The 18,688-nt window shown below is 39.9% G+C and overlaps 1 protein-coding gene across 1 annotated transcript in view; it reads left to right on the top strand.

Moving 5' to 3' along the window:
- Nucleotides 1-55: 55 nt before the first annotated feature.
- The window catches only part of CIAO1 (cytosolic iron-sulfur assembly component 1), a 98,818-nt gene continuing 80,185 nt past the window's right edge, over nt 56-18,688 (top strand). The window contains exon 1 of the mRNA XM_053718183.1: nt 56-141. The gene's annotated coding sequence lies outside the window, so the exon portion shown is untranslated. The remainder of the gene's footprint in view (nt 142-18,688) is intronic.

Below are 18,688 nucleotides of genomic sequence, written 5' to 3'. Positions count from 1 at the left end.
CCTATCGATTTGAGTCTCCCGCACTTCTGCTTCCTCACTCAGCTCTCTGTACCATGTGATCACTGCAGTCACGTGACTGCTGTGATGTCAGAGTGTCCTTTAGAGGGATAGAATCTAGCCGCTACCGTGGGAGCACAGGAGGTGAGAGGGAGATCTGTGTGATAGCAATGGGGGTGAATGAATACAACGTAAGAGGGTGGTTGAGGGGCTCCAAAAAGTCAGCCTAATCCAGTTCTTAGTTTCAGCTACCAGGACCCCATGATATTTATACTAGAGCATAGGGGAAATAATCAGGTCCACTTGCTATGATCAACAGAACTGTGTTTTAAAGTGATGTAATAATCGACATTAAATTGCATAGGAGTGCATTTCTGTTTTGTTATATAATTGTATTAAATAAACATGTTTCTAGTAAAGGGGTCAATGTCGTGAGAGCTTTTACTATACCCAGAAGTCCCTTGGGCCACATTTCAATAATGTATCTGCTATACTGTTTTGTTAAAATTAGTAATAGTATAGCACAAGCCTAAGCAAAGAACTCCACTACTTGTGCACCATCTGCTTAGCACTAAAGCAATATCCAATATGTATTTTTACTGCATGCCCCCAAAGAAGTCTATTATTTGAGGGATTTAGCACATTGATGTTCTGTCAAAATAATCTACCAGTCAGAAAAAGCTGCCCTAGCACTGCACTGCACATGCACTACTTGACATCACTGCATTCCCAATCTGTATCACACATATGTTTGGAATGCTGTGATCTCAGACAGTGCATGTAGAGTTATAGGGTAACTATTTCCGATGGTGGATAAATTCTTAAAGCTATGCCTCAGTGACTGTTTACTTAAACGTATGTGCAGTCACAGAGGTAGCTTTTTGTGACTGTTATTTTTATTTGATAACCGATGACTGCGCATGCGAAGGGAGCAAAACTGGGATTAATCAAATAATACCCAATATGAACTATAATGATGTAATATAAATATTGGCATGTCAAGCAGTCATCGTGTACCAAATCAAAATATCTGTCACAAAAAGCTACCTCTGTGACTGCGCATGCGGGTAAGCAAACAGTCACAGAGGCATAGCTTAAAGAATTTCTCCACCATCCGTCAGAAAAAGTTACCCTATAACTCTGCATGCGATGTCTGAGGTCACAGCATTCCAAACATATTTGTGATAGAGATTTGGAATGCAGTGACGTCAAATAGCGCATGTGCAATGCTAGGGCAGCTTTTTCTGATGGGTATCTTATTCTGACAGAACACCGGCACTATCTGTCCTAAAGATGTTAGTGCCCCCTACAGTATCTCTTAATCAATAATAAATAATTTTGGACTTTTAATATGAGTGCAAAAATAGAAGTGGTATTGTTTGTGCTCAAGTAATAATGCTAATATTTTTCAGCAGAATGATAAGATAGCTGGAGCTTATGCCAACAATAAAATACGAATAATACAGTATAAATCCAAAAGACAGAAACATTTTGGGATTAGAGTTCAATAGTATGCTCCTTATAAGATCCCAAACGCAAAAATAGGCATTTAATACTATGTCTATAGTGACATGGTATATTTCGTATGTAATATGACAACCTGATAGACAGGTGAACACTTATGGCGTGATACAAAATAGCTCCTCTGTTCCATGGATAATCACAATAACAGAACTGACCATTCAAAATTCTTTGTGGCTGCAAACCGCTAGACCTCATAAGATGGTTGTGTCACATGCCATGATGGAAACTCAGTAATGTTAGAGCTCCACTATTCAATGTAATGCCCCATCAAACCATTTCCATTATTAGTTACTGCAACATCCCCAAAAAATATAAAAGAAAAAAGTGGTATCAGACCGCTGCGGCTGACGCGTTTCAATCAAGAACAATAATCATCGACCATCGGTTGTGGACTGAAATGCGTCAGCCGCAGCAGTCTGATTCCACTTTTTTTTTTATATATACACATTTTGTATGCATTTTTTTTAAAGAGACGTTTGTATAATTGTTTTAAAAGACTTTTAAAACATTTTTGGATTTTATGACCATGGCCGCTTCTGTTTTTTGGATATTGCAGAAACATTTTGGGGTCACTTTTATTCGGGGGACAAAAGTTTCAATCACAGACATTTTTTTGAAAATCAGTATCACTTTTGTATTTTTTAACTTGCTATAATAGTAAAAAGCATTAAAGTCAAAATGAAAGGCATGAAAAGGTAAAAATTGAAATGTGTATGAATTCATTCCAATTTTAATTAGATGCAATTATATTCAGATAGAGAATATCATTTTTACCCCTTAAAGACAATGTCGCTGGTCTTTCTATGGGGGCTGTGATTTTTAATAGCGAGACCGTGCTATTTTAACAAGCCTGCAGGAGGGAGGCAGGGTCTAATAGCGTGGTCCTGACGCTCACGGCAAGACCCACGCTATAGCAACTAGGCAAAACCTTAACGACTGGCGATGTACAGTATACGTCGCGGTAGGTAAGGTGTTAAACAGCATTTTAATTTACTTCTATTAGCTAATTTACCTCATTCTTTAGATATCCTTTGTTGAAGAAATAGCAATGCACATGGGTGACTTAATCACACAAGGCATTTATGTGCAGCCAGCCACCAATCAGCTGCTTCTGAGGCTATAAAGATATGCTTTTCAGCAAAGTATTTCAAGATAATGAATCAAATTAGATAATAGAAGTAAATTAGAAAGTTGTTTAAAATTGCATGTTCTTTCTAAATCAAGGGTTTAATTTCTTTTTATGTCCCTTTAACCCCTTTGCCTTTAGAAGTGACCACTTCTAAAAACTTTTCTTGTCAACTCTCTGTATGGATCATGAATATATTTAATATAATCAGTAATCATATAATCTCTTAAGCACCTCTTTTCTAGTCAACAGACCCAATTTTGCTAACCACTCCTCATGGCATAAATGACTACTAGCAAACGTTGTTCTTACCCTACCACTCCCTTTATAAAAGTAAGTAAAAGAGGAAGGGAAACATTTGAGGTATTGGAATGTTGAGTACAGCAGATTGTGAGCAGTTTAAAGAGTGATGAAAAAAGTGTAAGACTGTAATATTACAGTAGATTCATAAGGACACAACAGATGATTGCAGGCTAATATTGGAGAAGGATGATAAGAAAGAATAAAAAATCCAGATGGGGGGGGCGGAGTTTGCTCTGCATCTGAGCGGTCGCACTTCACCTCAGCTCCGGCTGTTTTCATCAGATTTTCATAATTTTGAACGCTCAGAGCAGGCAACTTCTCATCAAAAAGCATTTTGAGTGAGAGTGAGAATGCTTGTGTCAATTGTGATGGCACAAGTATCTTGAGCAGGGCCGCATCTCACGACTTAGACCCAGTGTTAATTTTGACGGCAAGTTTCAATTTAGTCTTAGTTTTAGTCTTTTGACTAAAATGCCATTTTAGTTTTAGTCATATTTTAGTCATCTGAATTGTTTTAGTTTTAGTCTAGTTTTAGTCGACTGAATCTCCAATACATTTTAGTCGACTAAATCTCCAGTAGATTTTAGTCAACTAAAATCTAAGGGGTTTAGTTAAAGTGTAATGCATTATTTAAGCATTTCTCTATCATTTGCAAACAGATTATATACTCCAGGAGTAAACATAACACCTGTTAATATTTATGGTATTAAGGTTTAAACATGCAATACAGACACAGATTTAGCCGTTGTGATATGTAACATCTTTATTAAACTTAAAATTAAATAAAGCCAGTTTCATAAACAAACAGAAGTGCAACTTTAAAATATAAAAAAATGTAAACTGTATTGGCTGTATTGAACATATTACCCAATATAAAAACTTTAACAGTTCTCTGTTAATAATTAAAACAAGTATCAAGAAACTCAACACAACAAAAAGTTTCTGCAGCTAGCACAGGCACAGCATAACTTAAACCCATATTCGTGGTTTATGCTTATTTCTATAGGAAGAATCAATTGATTGTTCACAGATTCAAAAATGTTTCGGCAACAATATTAGCACTGCTCTAGAACTTCCAAACTTATTATAAACTCCTGGAGTAAAGGTTTATTAACCTGTTTTCTTTTATGGTATTAAGGTTTGAACATGCAATACAGATTTAACAGATTTAACTGTTGTGGTATATAACATGTCTTTATCTTAAAATTTAATAAAATGAAGTTTCGTAAATTTTACAAAAGAGCAGTAATTGAATATGGATTGATTATAACAACTTGCATAAAATGTTTTTGTCAGCAAATTTTGATTTAGTTTTAGTCATAGTCTTTTGACTAAAATGTCATTTTGATTTAGTTTTAGTCATAGTCTTTTGACTAAAATGTCATTTTAGTTTTAGTCGTATTTTAGTCATTAGAATTTCTTTAGTTTTATAGTCATTTTAGTCTAGTTTTAGTCGACGAAATTAACACTGCTTAGACCCATAAAGACCGCCAAAGATAAAATGAGGAAGACGCCATCTTACTAACCAGACCATGCTGGCACTATTTCACGGGGTGTAGCTCCTTCACTACGGCACTATTGCAGACAACGTAACCTCTCTAACATGGACCGCCACCAGTCTCGCACAACCATCATTGACTTGCTGATGGCTTTTGAGCAGAGGATGGATAGGTGTTTCGAGGATCTACTATGCGCATTGCACCCGGAGCTCACAGACAGCGACACCAACTATGGGGGTCCGGAGACTGAGAAGTACACAGAGAACGCTACGCTATACCCTCAAGACTATACGCAGGCAGAATACATGGCAGACCTCATAATGGAACATAATGAGCTAATATATCGGCCAGAAACTGAATCGATTTCTATAAGCACCAAACCATAACCGCTACACGTCTTGGATCGGTCTTCTCCTACTAAGTGTCTGAAGCCAAAGTTTTTTACCCAACAGCAAGGATCTCCTACGAGCCCGCAGCAGACGCCTGATAATTTTAGCTCTCTGGCTTCAATGTCGCAAGTCAGGTACACTAACTTACTCCACACCCCGACTATGTATTTAGCTCCACCCGGCAGCAGTTTGGTATCGGAGCTGTGGCTCCTGGGGATATCCTTAGTGATTCACTCAAAGTCTCAGCTGTTTTGCACGCAGGGGAATTATACAGCCCGAACCCCAGAAATAACCAGAACACGGGTGTCAGCAATGCCCTTGGACCCGTCTTGCGGCTACGGAAAGTCCGCTCTAAATATGGCCACACAGCCTATGGGTCAAGCTTACCTGATGTTTCCTCTTTTCTGAGACTCAGAACTGGTGTGGGATAAACTTATATCGGCGTCACTGTTCCCTTTGCCTGACTCTCATACATAGGTGACGGGATATATGGATACAGAGGACATCAAAGAGAGAAGTTTCCACTCAATATCTCTATGATTGATTTATTGTATGCATGAGTTTATGCTGTTATATTCTTATTATTATCATCTCTCTTAAATAGACTCTCTCATGGGACTGTTGGGAGACCTGAACTTGAGTACAGAGTTAGTTGAAGGTCCGGTCACTTCCATGTTCCTACTTGATAGATCTATCTATATCACTCTCAGTTAAATATGAGGTTCTGTTGTTTTTTCTATTTTTTTTTTTTTATTGTATGTTCTTTTTTTTTTTTTTTTGTGTAAATAATTTTTATTGAGGTTTTTCGAATGGTACAACAAAAATGGAGATATAACGTTTGTCACAGATACAATACATAAATATACATTTACTTTTCAGGCGGGTATATTAACACTCACAGATGAGAGCGCATTTTGTGCGTGACAGTGTAATGATCAAGAGAATAGGTAACCGGAAAACCCGGGCTAAGTAAATATCCAAATTGACATTCTTTACAGCTTTAGATGTCAGAAACATGAGAGATAAAATAAGGAAGAATAAAATCCAAATCCCACATAAAAAGAAAAAAAAAAAAAAAAAAAGAACTGGACAAACCTAGATGAAACCTCATTTAACTTTTTTATACATGAATATGGAGTAACTACTGCATTGGTCACTTTTGGGCCAATTTTATCAGAAATGTTATGTTAAATATAGTAACTCAGGATCAATGTATAAACATATAATGCATGAAAACCTAATAGAATCAAGAGTTACTATTATGATTGTAAACAAACCTAGACCTAGGGGCTAGAGTAGTACTCTAGTCCCATATATGGACTCAACTTTCTAGAAACTACTGTAAGTCAGTTTAGGAATATCTGTTAACACACTTCAACTAGTAGTCATAATGTGCGTTCCCAGGCGGGGGAGGTGACCTGTGAAGGGTTAGAGAAGAGGGAGAGATATGGGCTAGGGCGAAGAGTGGGAGACATATTATAGGGGGAGGGGTGAAAAAGAGGGGGGGACAGGATTAAAGAAGTGGAGAGAATGAACCTAGTTTGGCAGTAAATTATTTGAGCGTATTAAGGCAATATATGTGAAGGTAATAGCGTTACTGGGGGTATCGGGGGGCTTGAGCATGATTTCCTGCTTAACTACAAGTTCCCTGGTAGTTAAACCAAGGCTCCCAAATCTGCCAGTATAGGTCTTCTTTTTCCATGTTAAAATAGAAGCTTTGTTCCATTTTGGCGTACATCTGCATTATAGATGTAACCGCTGCAATATCTGGAGGCAGGACCTGTTTCCAGGCCCTTGCAATTGCCAGTTTCGTGGCTGCTAGGACAAAAATGATCAGTTTAGAGACCTGAGTTGGGACGTCTCTCGGGAAGATGTGTAGGAGAGCAATTGTAGGGGTGAGTGGAATGGAGAGCCCGAGGCTGGCACAGAGGCCTGCTATCTGACTCCAGATGGGTGCAAGTTTTGGGCAATCCCACCATATATGAATATCTGAACCTCTCTGCATGCAGTTTCTCCAGCATAGAGGAGACGTTGTGGGAAACATCTGCGACAGTCTTGAGGGGGTGTAGTACCATTTCAGAAATAGTTTCATGTAGGCTTCTAAAGTGTTTGCACAGTGAACCGTCTTTTTAGTCAACGTCATAGCAGTACGTAGGTCCCTATCTGTAAGTGGTCTGGAGAGGTCTCCCTCCCATGCTCTTAGCTGCCAGGGTGTTTCTTTGTTAGTAGACTTCTGTAGGAGGTCGTAGTGAAACGATATGAGTCTAGGAGTTTTGTTAGGAAGCGGCCACAGTTTTTCCCAGTTGTTCAGGGGTCTATTTAGGGTTTTGGTAAATCCCCAGGATATCATAAAAGCATAGAGCCTTGAGTACTCAAAGGTGACCCAAGGAGGGGCTTCTGGAACAGTTGCTCCGATATTTTGGGGAGTGAGTAGAGTGCCCGAGGAGTAAAGGTGGGAAACTGATTTCAGGTCCCACTCACTCCATTGCAGGGCATGTGTGTCAGGTAGGGCTGCCAATAGGGCTGGTAGGGAATGAATGGGGGATGGATGTGGGGCGATATCTTGTAGATTTCTAAGGCTATGCCAAACTTTCAGATTATCTCTGACGATGGCATTCTTTAGTCCCAGATTATCAAGGCAGTGGTAAGGAATCCAGGGTAGGTCTGCCAGCTCTAGGCCCTGAGGAAGGGTTAGTGCCTCAATGCTTTTCCATCCCTGCGGTTCTCCTTTGTTTGCCCATGCCGTAATGTGGGAAAGTCTGGCTGCTTCATAATAACAACGTACGCTAGGCATTGCAACTCCTCCTTGCTCATATTTTTTTTGGAGTATCTTCGCCACAATCCGGGGCTTAGATTTGCCCCAGATATAGTGCTGTCCCAGGGATTGGAGCTTATCAATTAAGGCTTTGGGGACGTTGAGTGGGATACAACGGAAGTAGTATAGGATCTTAGGCAAAATCGTCATTTTGAAAGACGCAATGCGGCCCAGCCATGAGAGCTCTTTAAGGCTCCAAGAGGAGGTGAGTTCAGTGACTTCTCTGATGAGATTTGTGTAATTAGCAGTGATTACTAATTTCGGGTCTGGACCAAGTTGTACCCCCAAATGCCGAATAGCGGTTTGTGTCCATCGAAATGAGTACGATGTATGTAATACATCCAATTCAAATGCTGGAATGCATATTGGTAAGGCCTCAGTTTTGGAGACATTAACTTTATAATAGCTGTGAGCCCCAAACTTGATAATAAGATCAAAAAGAGCTGGCAGTGAGCCTATAGGGTTCGTTAGGAATAGTGTCACATCGTCCGCATACAATGCTAACTTCACGGCCTCTCTACCAAGCCGGACACCTTGTATAGAGCGTGTTTGTCTAATAGCCTGAGCTAGAGGTTCAATGGCCATAGAGAAAATCAAAGGCGACAAGGGGCACCCTTGTCTTGTGCCGTTAGTAATATGTATGGCCGAAGAAGCGAATCCTAGACCCTTAACCACTGCAGAGGGACAAGAGTATAGGGCTCCTATCGCCGTAATCACTACCTCTGGGATGCCAAATTGGGCAAGCGTGAGACACAAGTATTCCCATCTGACCCTGTCAAACGCTTTCTCTGCGTCTAGTGACAGGGCCAGCATGGGCAACTTCAGCCGGGACGCCTCCATAAGTATGTTTAGCGTTTTCCGAGAGTTGTCTGGGCCCTCCCTACCAAACGTGAACCCAACCTGGTCCGTGTGAATCACCTTTGGGAGTAGGCTATTAAGGCGGTTAGCCCAAAGTTTTGAGTATAGCTTTACATCGCCATTTATTAGTGAGATTGGTCTGTAACTCGTACATAACGAGTGGTCCTTGTCTGGTTTAGGGATGGGCAAGATCACTGCTTGTAAGAATTCTTTATGGAATGAGCCTGCCTCTCGGGCTTCACAAAAAACCTTGAGGAGAATCTTCTGTAATTCTGCTTTGAACATTTTGTAGAAGGCTCCCGGGTAACCATCAGGGCCTGGGGCTTTGTTATTATGAGTCTGCTTAATGGCTAATTTGAGCTCAGCTAAAGAGAACGGGGTTTTAAGTGCCTCTCTATCTTCCTCTGGGAGAGTTGGTAAATTTAGGTTCTGCAAAAAATCCAGTACCTCCCGTGCAGAGGATTCTGTGCCAGCCATCGAGGGTTTAAGATGATACAAGTCAGAATAGTAGGACGCGAACGTCTCCCCAATGTCTTTGGGTGAGAAGACCGAGGTAGAGCCTTTTTGAAGGGACAGAATTCTAGCTGCCGCTGTTCTACCTTTTAACTTGCGAGCAAGTAGGGACGAGGCCTTGTTACTCTGACTGTACATCAGCTTCTTGAATCGAACATAGGAGTCTTTTACTCTCTGTAGTTCTCTGTCTGCCAATTGTGCTCTCATCTCCGCAATTTGGTCTGCAAGACGTGCAGTTGGAGAATCTTTATTCTCCTGTTCTATGGAGCGCAGCTTAGCCATGAGAAGACCTAGGGGCAAACCTGCTTGGCGTTTTAATATTGCCTTTCTTCTAATGCATATTCCCCTTATATATGCCTTCAAAGCGGCCCATACTGTTTGGGAGGACACATCAGGGGTTTCATTTATTCTCAAGAACTCTATAATAGAGGTTTGGAGGGAAGTTCTGAAAGCTTTGTCTTGAAGCATTTGCTTCGGGAATTTCCAGCTAGGCCTAGATTCTGTGGTTAAATCAGTAGAGAGAGTGAACGTGAGGATGTCATGGTCCGACCATGGGCAGACCTTGATATGGGACATTAAGACTCTGTTCAGAGTCCACGAGTCAGTAAAGAAGTGGTCAAGCCTCGAGTATGTGTTATGGGGTCTGGAAAAGTATGTATAGTCTCTGTCCTTGTGGTGGAGTGCCCTCCATATATCGTACAGATTATGTTGGGAGATGTAGTGTCGAAATTTATTGGCAGTAGTTATAGAGTATTGGTCAATTTGTTTCCCCCTCTGGACTTTCTTATCCAGCAGGGGATCCCATACCATATTGAAGTCGCCCCCTAGGATTGTCGTACCCGTCTTGTGTTTCTCAATTTTAGCCAGTATCCCTTTTAGGAAATTAGATTGTAATTGGTTTGGGGCGTATATGTTAACGAGAGTGAATAGGGTACCGTTTAGCTTACAGTTAAGTAGTAGGAACCGTCCTTGGTTATCTTTTTCAGCATGGATGTGTTCAAAATGTAAGGATTTGTGTATGGCAATTGCTACTCCTTTCGTTTTCTCCGTGTTAGAGGCTAGGACTACTATGGGATAGTCAGGGGTTCTATATGGATTCTGAGTTGACGCTAACCAATGAGTCTCCTGAAGAAACACAACTTGCATCCGCAAAGACCTCATGGTATTGGTAAGCATACTTCTTTTCTCTTGGGAGTTTAGTCCTTTGACATTTAGTGTAGCAAAAGAAATGTGGTTAGAGGCTGTCGCCATCTTAAGTCTGGGAAGAGGGGTGGGGAAGGGGAGGCAGTAGGAGGGAAGAAAGGGGGGAAGGAACCAGGTATGTAACTCACCCCGCCTTGGTTTGCGCACCTGTATGTGGCCCTTGATGAGCGTAAAGCTCAGTGTTCGGATCTATGTTACACCTGAAATATAGGGAAAGAAATAGATAAAACAGGAAAAGTTGAACAACTGAACAGAAAAAACACCAATTCAATACAGACAGTACAATGTATGAATATAGGTTTGAACAGGTCTTATTTGTATAGAGTAGGTGAGGTCTAGGGGTTTTAACCAATATGGTGAACCACTGGATCACCAAAAGGAGAAGTGTGTCTAAATAAAGAACTGACTTCTCCAGTCCCCGTAAGAGGGGATATCACAAATAAATTTGCGTATATGGGGGGGGGGGTAGTGCAAGTATTTAACTTGTAAAAATGGATTGACTGTCATTGGGGGAATATGAACAGAAGGAACAAACCAATGTCCTTACAGCAAACTGAATAACATATACCACTTCTACAAGCATAGTTACATATATTGTTAGTGCTGAAAAATATATTATAGTATCTGTTATGTCTAGAGGCCAATCAAACAATAGCAAGTAAATAACTTATGGAGATTAAGTGGCTTGGATAGGCTAAAGGAGTGGGGAATTCCCGTGAGTCTCAGCCGAGAGGAGGTAATTATTTAGAAACAGAATGGATATCTTTGGGTAAATATCCGTTCCTTCACGAGGAGTCCCGGGTCCCCCCACTCCTGTTAGACATTGAACAAGTAACAAATGGGAAATATACTTAACAACAACATATATATATTCAATAATTACAGAAGTAGAGACAGTAAAGTAACAGGAGCAATTTAGTGTAAAGACCAGAGCTGTTTAATTTTCACTTGGCCGGCTTTTGAAGCCTAGGAGTAAAATCCAGGGCACTGGCTCGGATTCTTGTGACATGAGGGGTGCTAGTGTCATTGGTTTTCTGTAGTGATTGAGTTGTGTTTGTGGTTTAGGAGCGGTCTCTAGGGGCCAGGGCATCCGTTTCTGAGCGGGGTTTAGCTGTAATTAGGCCCCAGTCCTGTAATAGATCGAACCCTTCTTTGGGGGTAAAAATTGTATGAGTGTCACCCTGTTTAGAGACTATGAGCCTGGTAGGGTATCCCCATCTGTATCTGATGTTCTCCGTTCTTAAAATTTGAGTGATATTTCTGAAGGATCTTCTTTTTTGTAAGGTGTAACTGGAAATGTCCGGGAATACAGTGATATGCAGGAATTTATCCGGGAGTTGAGGTTTGTTAACCAGTTCTCTCAGTATCTTCTCTTTGTGGGTGAAGAAATGGATCCTAGCTAGGACATCTCTGGGCTTGTCTTGAGAAACAGATCTAGGTCGCGCCACTCTGTGAACTCTGTCCAACAGGAGACCAGGCGGATCTGAAGAAGGTAGTAAGATATTGCAGAACTCCAGAACATAAGATTCTAGCTCCTGAGTGCCAATTTCTTCTGATATTCCACGAAATCTTAAATTATTCCGTCTGGAGCGGTCTTCCATGTCTGCTAGTTTCAGTTCCAGATCAGATATCTGTATCGCAAGGTTTTGAGAGTAGGCTTGTAGGTGGGCATGATCCACAGTCAGATCTTCTTGTTTACGTTCCAAAGTTTCAGTACGTTCTCCTAATGCTCCAATTTCTCTACGAAGCTCCGCTGTAGAACCTTTAATTTCTTTAGTTAGTGTGTCTTGGAGAAGGTTCATACGCCTGGTTAGGACATCCACAATGTTGGCAGAGAGAGTATCTGGTATAGGAGATTGGGAATCCATGCTACCTTCAGATTCGCTTCCTTCAAGTGCAGAGGTGGATTCTCTGTACATTTGGGACTTCCCAGGATGATGATTTTTGAAATGATCTGCAACTGTTTTCCTAGGAGGGTGTGGCGGTTTTGTTTTTCTCTTAGAGGTTTGAGACATGACCTCAGGCCTGTTTCCCCTGTTAGATCACAGTGATTGGGCTTTTGCTCCGAATTAGAGAGTATATTGAATAGGACAGTGGTAAGAAGTACTGTACTAAAGTCCCCCTGACGTCAATCTTGGTTTTAGGTGGTCATTTCCAGCGAATTACTTGTTGCCAAAGTGAAATCTGGAGACATATCCTTGGGAAGGAGCAGCTCCTGGGCAATCTTCTGCTGAAGTTGGCTGAGCGAGATTTTCAGTGTACACCCTCTCCGGGGGAGATTGCCCTCACTGGGCCAAGCCGGAAAAAGGAATGGGGGTATGACCTGCTGTGCTGCGCACAGCAGGAAAGGGGTGGAGAGAGTGTCAATAGATCACAATATTAGGAAGCTTCTGGTCTTTAGCACCTAATGGAGAGTAATACCTTTGGGCCTGTGCAATATTAATATGCTCTATAAGGTGGGGTGTTCCGTTATATTATCACTTTGTATATAGGTAAACCCTTATATTAGTGAGTCTGTAAGGGAAAAATCAAGATTAGTTTAGACAGTGAACATTTCAAACTAGATATGCAGTCTAACACTTTTGTCTGCCCCACAGTGGTGAATATGGAGGGACACAGATAGGATTCTAGCATTAGTTGATGGTAGGGCTTTTTTAGCCTGAGAAGTCACCTGGCAGGGTGCTGAATACTTAATGCTTAAATCCTTATATGCGTAATCCTGTCAGGCCACACTTGTGTATAGTATTTTAAAGCTTGCTAGCATTGGAGGAAAAGATGTAGATGTTAGAAGGTGGACAATATATATAGGTGTTATGCCCCACAATGTCTAATACAGCTAAATAGATTCTCTTCCTGCAAGAAAAAACAAAATATGGGTTAAAACACTCCACTCTGAGCCTAGGCTGCAGAGACACATAGGCTGACGCAGCAGCTAGGAAATCTCCTTGTAGTATTATTTTTATCACAGTTCTTAATAAAGGACAATCTCTGAGAGAGCAGATTAAGTCTCAGCGCCCTTATAGAGAGGCTACACTTTGACACTTAAAGTTTATGCTTAGAGAGGAACCTTAATACCAAGCAGGTCTATTAATATATACTGTGGTCACAGAAGTGGGTGAGGTAGCTCTTTGGGCATGCAGTTCCAGAAAACAAGGCTGTAACTTATTAGGGCACTGCTAGTACTGATCCCTTATCATGTCCTGCAATGTTGTGATCTGTAAAAGCACAGTTAATGTAGACCAGCAGTGTTATCCTCCAGGCGCCGTTATCATGCACTATTAAGGTGATGCAGTTCCCAATAACAGGGGAGTTGCTATGTCTGTCAAAGTTTTGTTTTTCACCTTTATTATGAGGCCTGTTCTATTTGAAGGAGTACTTTTAGGGAACTGTGGGTCTGTAAAATATATTTATTGTATTAACAGTTTCTTTGTAAAGCCGAGCGTTTTTGCTCTGTGACTTCTCACTTAGCAGCTGGAAGGTTATAGTGGGGACGGGAGTCTCTAAATTCCAGTATGGCGTCTTTTCCCGCCAAGTGCTTTCTAATTATTTTATTTGCGGCGTCACCCAGACCCTCTCAGTTCCTAATATCCACCAGCGGTTATGTGTTAGATAAGGTCCCCAGCCTGATACACTTATAAAAATATCTTGGTGTGTTAGACTTTTACCTCCCTTCAGTGCCGGTTTCTGTCGGCCGTTTGCGTGGCTTCTCACCCGATAGCAATGGCGGCTGCTTTCTATTTGAGGCGAGTCTGTTCACCTCTCCCCGGGTATTTCGGCTGTGGATGGCGCTGAAAGTCCGCCGCCTTCAAGATCTCTTTTGTAATGCTTGCGGCTCTGTTCAGTCGCCGGAGCGGAGCCCCGACCCTCCGGCGCCTGAATCAGTGGGCAGTATTCCACCGGGCTGTGTGTCCCTCTGGGTATTTGCCAAGAAAAAATCTTGCCGGGTCCAGTAAAACAGGCTTTGATCTCTCCGGTATCTTTAGATTCAGTTATCAGCCAAAGTCACTCAATTTCAGATTATATTTGATATAGAATCTTTTACTTGCACAGGAGCTCTCCAGAAACACGTCTAGCTTCTATGGCTGCTAGTCACGCCCCGTTTTTTCTATTTTTTATTACCACTGTGTCTCTTTCTCTCTATTGTTAGTACTGTGTAGATATATATATTTATGACGCTTAAAAGCTAATTTCCTACGCTATATATGCCAGTATTTTAAAATTGGAACCGAATATTGTGCTGAAATTCCCAGGGACTTATGTTTAAGCTCAAATCTGAATCTGTCCTAAAAATTTATGTCACTCAGGTCTTAATTCCGGATTTCATATAATGCTCAAACTATTTCATTTGGAAACTAGTACATTTATCAGTCTGGTATCTTACTGAACACAACACAGGGAACAGGGGTACTGAGATCTCATGTTTATAGGTTTATATATGCGAGCAGATATCCGCTTTGGGAGATACTTCATTCTCAATCTGAACTTTTAACGGATAGTCCTATTCATGAGGGCATACTTAATTATACCTATTCAGACATAGTTACCTAGACTGAATGTTTACCTATGACATTGGTACCTACTGTACCTTTAACGCCACCTTGTGTCTTCCTTATTGCAGCATTGCTTTTAACCTCACTTATTTAGTTTCAAATGTTTAGCAATAATTTCCTATTTATATCATACGCAAGCTTTTAAAGCCACCTAACAATACCTGTATATAAGGGTTTACAATGATAACTTTCTTGTTATTCAAGTCTGTGGCTGTTTGCTTTATGTGTTTGAGTGCTGTATCCCCTCATCTCCTCCTGTATATTGTACTTCCAAACTGAGAAATTGAGAACTTTATAACAGAATATACCTTTATGTCATACCATATTCATCTTGAATTTTAAATGTTATTGGTCAGGGATGCACATTGGACATACTGGTCAGTTTTAGATACTTGGGCACTTAGAATGAGAATACTAGCTGATATTAAAGATTTAGGTGCACCTGTCCTCTGTTTCTGTTAAAGAACCAAGTCTGGATCATCTGTAATTTCCCACAACCAGATTTCATTGAAGAACCAGCCCTGAGATGGTTAGTTTTCATTAGCTCCCTAGTTTAATTATTGGCTTGCTCCCATGCATAGTCTATCCAGTCCTATTTGTAAGCTCACTCTGCAGCCCTACTATGGTTAGCTCCGCCCTCCTTCTTTCTCCAGCCCCTCCCTTTTACCCCATAACTCGAGTGGCTCTTGCCCACTGCAACACCTTTCCTTCCCCATTTTCTGTGACCCACCTGTGGTCATTACAAAAGCCAACTCTCCACATCAGGTCAGTTCTAATAGGAAACTAGAATTTACTTATCCTACAAGTGTGGAGACCATGCCCCAATTATTATCATTAAAATATAAAATGAAGTTCTCTTTCAGTTAGCCCAAAACCTTATTGGACAAGAATAACATATAGGTAACAATATTATGACTTATATTTTGATGTTAATATTATTGATGGGCAAATTCTGTATTTTATTTACCTGTGCAACTTCAATAAAAACTGTTTAAAAAAAAAAAAACCCAGATGGGGAAGAGGCAAGTGTCATGGGGTCCGATGATCTAAACTTCGCCAGATCAGACGTGGTTTTTCACGTCGACCTTTGCAGGTGAATTATTGTATAAGGGGCAGTCCCTGCGAGTGGCGAGATAGCTCTTATTAAAAGCAATAGAGCTTGCTGGAAAGGGACAGTGAGCAGGGGGTGCACTTTAAAAAGTAAATCCTGCAGTCAATATAAATCACATTACGCTGCTTTTATGCGTATAGCATCTTATAATCACCTATATTTCCGTGTGCATATGTTTTTCTATTAGGGTTATAAGTATTTTGAGAAACGCTCACCATCTTTTACTTTGCGCAAAAAAAAAATGTGAGATCAGTATTGCGAAAATGTTTACAGAATGATGCTGGGATAAAAGAGACAATTTCATATACGCACATGTTCAGCCCATTTTACGATAAAACAACAATTACACTTTGTATTTTGGAGTTATAAGTACAAATTTCTGTGTGTTTTTTTGTGCATGCAGTGTTCTTAAAGGGGCAGTAAAGTCATTATTAGACATTCATGATTTAGACAGAACATATAATTTTAAACAACTTTACAATTTACTTCTAATATTTAGTTTGCTTCCTTCTCTTGTTATCCTTTGCTGAAAGGTTTATCTAGGTAAGCGCAGGAGCAGTAAAGAACCTGGTTTATAACTGCTGATTGGTGGCTGTGTATATATATATATATATATATGTATATATATATATATATATATATATATATATATATATATATATATATATATATATATAGTCATTGGCTCACCTATGTGTTCAATTAGAAACCAGTAGTGCATTGCTGCTCCTTTAACAAATGATACCAAGAGAATGAAAGAAATTTGATAATAGGAAATAGAATAAACTGGAAAGTTGTTTAAAATTGTTTGTTCTACCTAAATCATGAAAGAGAACTTTTTGGTTTCGTGTCCCTTTAAATTTTGATTCATGTTGTGTATTTTTAATACAATTTATTCCTGTGTAATTTACATACAATTTTTTTTTAAGTTTTTGATAAAATACAATTTTTGTTGAAGAATTTACTTACAATTTTTGCTGTGAATTGTTCAATTATTCGTTTTGTAAAATATTTAAAAAACAGCGGAATTATCTAACACAGGGATGGGGAACATTGGCCCTCCAGATGTTTCAGAACTACATTTCCCATGATGCCCAACTGGACCTCAGAGTGCCTAAGCATCATGGGCAATGTAGTTCTGAAACATCAGGAGTGCCAAGGTTCCCAATCCCACAAGTCTGTACTGTGAGGTTCCTGAAATATTTTTTGACAGGCACATTTTTGCTTTCGAGCTGTTTATCTAGCTGTGCAAGGTTCCAGATATTAACAAGAGACACATACCTAGGAATATAATGATCAAAAAAGGCGATCAAAGATTTTGCATGATCAAAGATAGAGATAAATATGGGTGAAGAGTATTAAAGGGACATTTTGGTGCAAAAATTACATGCTTCTGATCTGAACACTGGTGATTGGTTTTCTGCTCAGGATAATTAGTTCTCTGTGTATCCAGAGCAGAACTTTATTTATGTGTTTAATCCATTTTGGGGGGCTAAAATTGAGTTCCAGGGTGAGTAGTGCAAAATGACTTGCTCTAGCATGTAATTTTTGCACTGCAATGACCCTTTAAAAAGTAGGGGTATATTAAAGGGAGTGGGACAGTAAACCGTTTGAGTTTCTTATATAAAATGTTTTGCGTAAGGAAACAATGTTGCAATGTACAGTGCTGTAAAGTAAGAATGTTTTAAAAAATACAAATGTTAGTTTATTTTTTAGCAATTAACAAAATATAAAGTGAGTGAACAGAAGAAATATCTAAATTAAATCAATATTTGGTGCGACCACCTTTTGCCTTCAAAACAGCATCAGTTCTAGGTACACTTGCACACAGTTTGTAAGGAACTCGGCAGGTAGGTTGTTCCAAAATCTTGGAGAATTAACCACAGTTCTTCTGCAATCCCAGACTCAATGATGTTGAGATCAGGGCTCTGTGGGGGGCATACTCTTTATGATGAAGATGGTTCTTAAAGGGACATGAAACCTAAAAAAAATTATTTCATGATTCAGTTAGATTATACATTTTTAAAGTACTTTCCAATTTACTTCTATTATCAATTTTGCTTCATTATCTTGGTATATTTTATTGAAGCAACAATGCACTCCTGGGAGTTAGCTGAAAACAATTATAAACCAATGAAAATGGACATACAAGTTCAGCCACCAATCAGCAGCTAGCTCCCTGCTCCTGAGCCTATCTAGATATGCTTTTCAACAAGGGACAACAAGAGAATGAAGCAAATAGATAATAGAAATAAATCAGAAAGTTGTTTAAAATTGTATGCTTTATCTCAATCATCAAATAAATATTTTGGGTTTCATGTTCCTTTAAAGACTTTGACTGTATGTTTGGGTCGTTATTATGCTGCAGAATAAATGTGGGGCCAATCAGATTCCTCCCTGATGATATTGCGTTATCTATAAGTATCTTCCTTTGCTTTGAGGAGACCATTAATTCTGACAAGATTTCCAACTCCATTTGCAGAAATGCAGCCCCAAACTTGCAAGGAACCTCCAGCATGCATAACTGTCTACAGACAATCATTATTGTACCACTTTCCAGCCCTTCGGCAAACAAACTGCTTTCTGCTACATCCATATATTTCAAATTTTAACTCATCAGTCCATAGCACCTTCTGACATTTCTATTTCTTCTGCAACCCAGTTCCTGTGTTTTCATGCATAGTTGAGTCGCTTGGCTTTGTTTCCACATCAAAGGTATGGCTTTTTGGCCAGAAGCATGATTCACAGGGGATGTGTGGTCCAAGAAAAGAGTGGCATGCTTTGTGAGGGTTAAAGTGCA

The sequence above is a fragment of the Bombina bombina genome, chromosome 6, assembly GCF_027579735.1.
Source record: "Bombina bombina isolate aBomBom1 chromosome 6, aBomBom1.pri, whole genome shotgun sequence".
NCBI classification, from domain to species: domain Eukaryota; kingdom Metazoa; phylum Chordata; class Amphibia; order Anura; family Bombinatoridae; genus Bombina; species Bombina bombina.
The sequence above is the reverse complement of the archived record's forward strand: the minus strand, read 5'-3'. Positions and strand labels throughout refer to the sequence as shown.